Source organism: Benincasa hispida, chromosome 3, assembly GCF_027475165.1.
Source record: "Benincasa hispida cultivar pf3 chromosome 3, pf3_genome.v1.1, whole genome shotgun sequence".
In the NCBI taxonomy this organism is placed as follows: domain Eukaryota; kingdom Viridiplantae; phylum Streptophyta; class Magnoliopsida; order Cucurbitales; family Cucurbitaceae; genus Benincasa; species Benincasa hispida.
This window is the reverse complement of record NC_143480.1, coordinates 41,009,437-41,016,982: the sequence shown is the minus strand read 5'-3', so window position 1 is coordinate 41,016,982 and position 7,546 is coordinate 41,009,437.

Below are 7,546 nucleotides of genomic sequence, written 5' to 3'. Positions count from 1 at the left end.
TGATTTTCCTTTGTCATAATCTCCACAAGAGATTGAAAATGAAGTATCTTACAAAGAAAGATCCCCCTATCTTGTGGAAAAATTTGAAAGAGACATATGATCATAAAAAAAATAATTATTCTTCCTAAAGCTCGTTATGAGTGGATGCACTTGAGGCTACAAGATTTCAAATTAGTAAGTGATTACAACTCCGCATGATTTAGAATCAGTTCGAAACTATTGTTATGCGGAGAGAAAATTACCGATGCTAATATATTAAAGAAGACATTTTCTACATTTCATTTCTCGAATATACTTTTGCAGCAGCAATATCGAGAGAAAGGTTTTAAACAATATTCTGAACTAATTTCATGTCTTCTCATGATCGAACAAAATAACGAGTTATTAATGAAAAATCATGAATCTCAACCAACCGGGACGACACCATTCTTTGAAGTGAATGCTATAAATTTTTAATAATATTCGTGGTCGAGGTCGTGGTCGTGGTCGAGGTCATGACCGTGGTAGAGGAAGAAATAATTATTATTTCTGTGGTAGTCGTTCTAATCATTCAAATTTCAAAAGAACCACATAAAATGATGATCACAAAGAAAAAACTCCACAAGATTCGTTCAAAAAGTGTTAAAAATAAATTATTTCGATGCAGAATGATTAGGCATTAGTCATGTACCTGTCGTATGTCAAAACACTTAGTTGGTCTCTATCAAGCATCCCTGAAAGAAAAAGAGAAAAACGTGGAAGCATATTTTGCATAAGAGGATGATAACATATTTGACCCATCATGTATGACAAATTTGGATGTGGCAAACTTCTTTAAATTTCCTGAAGAGAAAATCAGCAAAATTGATTAAATATCAAATGTTTACTTTGATTTTACAAATATCCAGACTTAATATATATATATATATATATATATTTTGTATTCATATCCATGTTTTTTTTTCTTGGTAGATGTTAATCTTTGTATATTCGAAATGTTGTTTTTCTTATTATAATTATTTTCTTTTAATGAAGAAACTTGGATCATTTTCATATACTGGTGACTAAAAAACGAGTAAAGAATATTTATGTCTGGCAGACTATAAACTTACATATATAATACTTACAAATAGAAAATATTTTTCCGAACTGACAATACTAGAAGCAAAAGTCAATACAATACCAGGTTCTGTGAACCTAATTGAAGGGTTTGGAAAAGAAAATATTATTTTGCCTAAAAGAACAAAATTTACGATTGACAATGCATTGTTCTCTAGTCAATTAAAGAGAAATCTACTTAGTTTTAAAGATATACATTGCAATAGTTATCATATTGAGACTGATAGAAAGAATAATGTGAAGTAACTTTATATTATATCTACTGTCTCATATGAAAAACGTGAAGGAACCGTGAAGTTCTATTGCGAAAGTAGGGATCGTCCCGATTTTTAATTTTTCACCAAATCAAGAATTTTACAGAACCATAATATAATTATGTATTAACACAAAATTTTACAGCATGCTTAAGAAGGAAAAATAGAATTAGGATTAGAGAAGACTTACCCTTGAAGAAACCAATTTCTTCACAAAATCCCCTCTCCAAAAACAATCAACCACGAACAATATCCAAGAAGAGCACCACCACAAGTGAGACCTTTGTATTCTATATAGAGGCTGAGATTTACCGGAAGTGTGGGCTCTATGATTTTGGAAGAGGGAGAGAGATTGAAAGGAGAAGAGAAGGCTTTTGAAATTTACAGAGAGATCGTAGAAAAACACAGAATATCAGTCTTTCTCACAATTCTTTTATGAATTCCATTGTCAAGATCCTTGTAACAAAGATATCCCCTTATTGCACGGATCTTGACGTTCAGGGTATGGTGCCACCATCGTCAATATAGTGTGCTTTTCCTTATCCTAGGTTTTACCGGGGATCACCACTCCCCACCTAGGAAGGAATGGCATCGATGCCTATCTTCATGCTAGTTAGAACCTGCATATTTTCCCACTCTTCACGATCAACCAAGAGAGAATTAAGGGGAGGGAAGTTACTTCTCTCCCTTTAAGATTAAAATTAAAATTAAATTAAACTAATTCAAATTTAAATAAATATTATATATATATATAGAACTATATGTTATATCATATATTACACATAACCTATAGTTTTATATTGTATCAAATACAATATAACCTATGATTTTAATTCTCTCATTAATGCATGGTATTTAATATAAATCCCATTTATACTAAATTTAATTATATGAATCCAATACACATAATTAATATTTGAATCATATTCAAATATTTATTTCCTCTCAAATAAACTTTATACAATTAAGTTAAATTAATTATATCACATATAATCAATTCCCTCATTTAATTTGAACAATTCAAATTAATCCAAAATTGATTCTTAGAAATCTCTATTAAGTTATAGAGGGAACTTTATGGACCTGTAGCTTGAAGCTCCAATGGCACTTGAATAGTTAACTAAACTTCTTTAACTAAATTATTCAACATCTACTAACTGTCGGTCACTCCACTAAAAACTGACTGCTATACTTTTCGTACTACAGATATATTTCTGTGTCCATTGAATATAACCAGTCAACAGCACGATGACCCTTCACAAATTGCTCATAAGTACAATTGAGCCAAAATTACCGTTTTGTCTCTATAGTTACATCTAACTCTTTAAGTACTACTGATCCCTCTAATGAACAATAAGTCATAGTTCAACTATGACCAAACCCATCTTGGGCCAAGAGAGGGTGTGGCATCATATTGTTCAAGCCCCAAAATCAGCCCTTAGGGAGCAATTTATCTATTTACCCCGACGTTAGGGAATGAGTGAATTCTATCTTATGTAGCTATGTTTCGAGCTCCCTAATCAGACGGATCCCTAAAATGGTAGGCTTATTGAGTTGTCGATCTGGCCACTCTTACCCATACAAATCAAAGGACCATCTTCATAGATAGGAGTCCACAACTCACTCAGGATTCAGGTCATGTCACCTATGGTCATTCTGATGAATTGTAACTCTCTATTATGAACGACATTATATAATGAGACTAGTCATTTTGTGGTCCGGTCTTATGCAAACTCCTTTGTATATAATACTCCCACTCACATGTCTCTAAATGAATAATCAGGATCAAATCATTTGTAGCACTTTACAAAAAATTGTAGCATCTACAAAGCGGGCCATATTTGTAATGTTACTAAGGTATCCAACCTTATCCATCTACTACAGACCATTTAGGTTATCACTTAAACATAATTCACCTGTATGTCTCTACATACATTTTTAAGCTACAGATGATAACTTTGGATATTAGTTTATTGGTTTGTGGGTTAATACTACTAAATGTCGAATAAAACATCTCATATTTTATTAAATAAATAAATTATTTGTACATTATAATTAAAAACTATGGGACCCACGAGATTTAGGGCATTAACCCCAACAAACATATACTGGAAGAGTTGTCTACTCTATCTTTTGGATTATATTATACTCATATACAAGTAATTGAAACATTTACAACAATAAACCTGAATTTCATGAATCCATATATATTTACAATTTGACATGATGGATTAGTTCATCCGAGGTCTATAATGATGAGAAGAATTATTGAGAATTCAAATGGACATCCATAGAAGAGCCGGAAGATTCTTCAATTTATTGAATTATCATGTGGAGCTTGCTCTCAAGGTAAATTAATCATTAGACCATCACTAGTCAAAGTAGAGGTTGAATCATCAACATTTTTAGAATGAATTCATGGTGATATATGTGCACCTATTAACCCACCAAATAGACTATTTAGATATTTTATGGTACTAATAGACGCATCCAACAGATGGTCACACGTGTGCTTATTATCAAGTCAAAATCTTGCATTTGCAAGATTACTTGCTCAAATATTGAGTTAAGAGCACAATTTTCTGATTATACAATTAAGATTGTTCATCTTGATGATGCTGGTGAATTTACATCCCAAACTTTGATCATTATTGTATGTCAATTGGGATACATCTTGAACATCTTGTAGCTCATGTTCATACACAAAATGGTTTAGTAGAATCATCCATAAAAAATTCCAGTTAATTGCTAGACCATTGCTTATGAGAGCTAAGTTTCCTACACCTGTATGGGGACATGCTATTTTCATGCAGCGTCATTTATACGCATTAATCCAATAGTCCATCATACGTACTCGCCATTACAATTAGCTTATGGCCATGAGCCAAATATTTTCTTTCTGAGAATTTTTTGATGTGTAGTATATGTTCCAATTACTCCACCACAACATACTAAGATATATCCTTAAAGAAGGTTAGAAATGTATATTGGATATGATTCTCCGTCAATTATCAAATATCTTGAACCTTAACGGGTGATGTATTTATTGCACGATCTTTTTATTGTCATTTTAATGAGACAATTTTTTCAACATTAGAGGGAGGAGTTAAGAAGTTGGAAAAAGAAATTAAATGGAATGCATCGTTATTGTCTCATTTAGATCCCTAAACATATCAATGTGAACTTGAAGTTCAAATAATTCATTTGCAAAATATAACAAATAAGTTACCAGATGCATTTATAGATGCAAATAAAGTAACTAAGTCATATATACTCGTTACAAATGTTCCATCGAAAACTAATATCTTTGATGGAAAGTACATACATGCAGTGGAAGTATTTAGAATTAATAAGCACTCTAATTACACTTAATTTGATTTCTAAAACCATGCTAAAATAGATTTTTAAAGAATAGGGTTTCAAGAACTTATACCTTTGAAAAACCTCTCCAATCCAAGCTGCTCTTCACGAATTTGAGCCTTAAATCGATTATAGACCATCAAGAGTTTCTTCACTACTATTCTTCAACTTGGATTTGAGTGGTGAAACTCAGAATTGATGGGAATTGAGCAAGAGAAGATGAGGGTTTGGAGAGGGATTTGAGAGAGAAGATAGAATTCTACAGAATTTCTCAAATTCAGCATTGATCCCCCTCTTCCATTTAAGATTGAAGCTTTTGTGTATCTAATACATGCAAGCACTAAGCTCCACTAAAAGATTCAGTTCATTGACACTTCAAAGAGCACATGCAAATGGGCTAGGTGTTGGATTTGTGTTGAATCCACTAAGCATCTCAAAAACTTGGAAATTTCCACTATCTAAATTTATTTTTTATTTTAATTAATTCTAAATTAATTAAAATCAAATTTAATTTGAAATTTTGATAAAATCAATTTAATATTTTAAATAATTAATTAAACATAATTAATTAATTAATAATTTAATATTAAATATTAAATTAACCAAACAATTATTTCATACATGAATCCTATTCATGTAATTAATATTTAAATCAATATTTAAATATATATTAAACTCTCCAATTACGTTTAATTTCAATAAATTAAACGTTAATTATATCGAATATAATTATCCAAACCCTAATTTGAAATTGAACAATTAAAAGTCAAATCTTAATTTAAGATTTGAACATTTCAAATGAATTTGAATGCTTCAAATTCACTCAATATACTAATCCAAGATTTACGAGCTAGTAGAGGGATCTTATGGATCTACAGATCATGAGCTTTAACGATTTGAGATTAATTGGTTAAACTCTTTAAACTGAATTAATCAACATTCGTTAACTACCGAGACACACCACTATAGCTCAGCAGTTGCATTCTCCTCACTGTAGATATATTTATGTCCACTTGATTTAACCATAACCAGTAAGTCGATCCTTCAGGTTGTTCGTAATAACGGTTGGGTCAAATGCTATTTTACCCCCGAAATTACATCTTGCTTCTTAAGTTCCATTGATCCTCTAATGAACAATTGGTTTGTGATCCAATCACTAAATCGAGTCCCTCTCGAGACAATGAGAGGATGGGGTCCCTTGTTCATGACTTGGATTTAGTACTTAACATAACAACCTCTCTACTATCCCTAAAACGGGTAAATATGAATTTCGTCTTGCACCCTATGTATAATCTGTTCTATTAACTGTAAATGTATGCGTTCAATCGAAATGGGATTTGGACGATCCGCTTCCGCTCAAAGGTTCTCTGTAAATAGAGCTTCTTCAGTGTCATTGTACTGTTAATTGGTTATATCCAATGGACACAAAAATATATCTATAGTGTGAAGAGTATAGTTATCGGTCTTTAGTGGAGTGCCCGATAGTTAACGGATGGTGCATAATGTAATTAAAGAGTTTAATTAATTATTCATGTATCGTTAGAGCTTTAAGCTATAGGTCCATAAGGTCCCCTTGGTAGCTCAAAAGAATTTAGTTTAGAATCAGTTTTTGGGTTAATTTGAATTGTTCAAATTAATAAGAGGGAATTTAATTATATATGATATAATTAAATTGATTCGATTATATATGATATAATTGTCATGATGTATTTGATATATTATAGTTTAATTAGAAGAAATAAATATTTGAATGAGATTCAAATATATTTTCTATGTATGAGATTCATAGTTCTTAATTTTAATATAAATGTGATTTATATTAAATGTCATAAAATAGAGAAAAAGAACTATAGTATATATTGTATATGATGCAATATTAAAACTATAGGTTATAAATATAATATAATAAGGTGGTTACCATATTTATTTATATTATTTATTATTTTGAATAATAATCCTTTTTTTCTCTCCAACCACCTTAGTGGGTGGTTAAGTAGTTTTTATGACAAATGGGATAAAGGAAATTAGTTTCTATTTTTTCCAAAAAAAAAAAAGTCTACACAATACACAAGTCTATATGATAGGCATTTTTGGCTACACGATCGAGAAGCTTTCTATACGATAGTGTCTTCTTCAATCTTTTTCCTCCTCCAAACTCAAAATCCCTCCTTACAAAAATAGTCAGAGCCCACAACTTCTGAGTTTTCACACCGAGCATACCGAAGGTTCCTGGTGGTTGTGTCTCGTTTTGGTTCGTGAAGTTCTTGAAGAAAGTCTTCAAGTTTGCTGCTATGTTCAAGTTCGTGATTGTTTGAGAGGGGTTTACGCGAAGAAACGTTCTTCAAAGGTATAATCTCTTGAATCCTATTCTTATTTAAAAGCATGTTGTAATTTTACTTAAAATGCATAATTTATATGTTTACTGTAAATTCACATTTTCAATCTAAATAGAATTTGGACGATCCGCTTCTGCTCATGAATCTCTTTAAAAACGAGTTGCTTCAAATTTATCATAAAATTAATTTTAAATTAATTAATTAATTAATTAACTATCTAAATAATTTAAATAATTCAATATCAAATATTAAATTAATAACACACTTAATCTAAACATGAATCCTTATTCATGTAATTAATATTTAAATCAAATTTAAATATTTTCAACTCTCTAAATCCATTTAAAATGATAAGTTTATCGAATATAATAATCTAAACTTTAAATCGAATTTGAACATTTCAAATTCTCAGTTTAATCTTTTTACGAGCTAGTAGAGAGACCTAATGGATCTACAGATCATGAACTTCAATGATTTGAGATTAATTGGATAAATTCT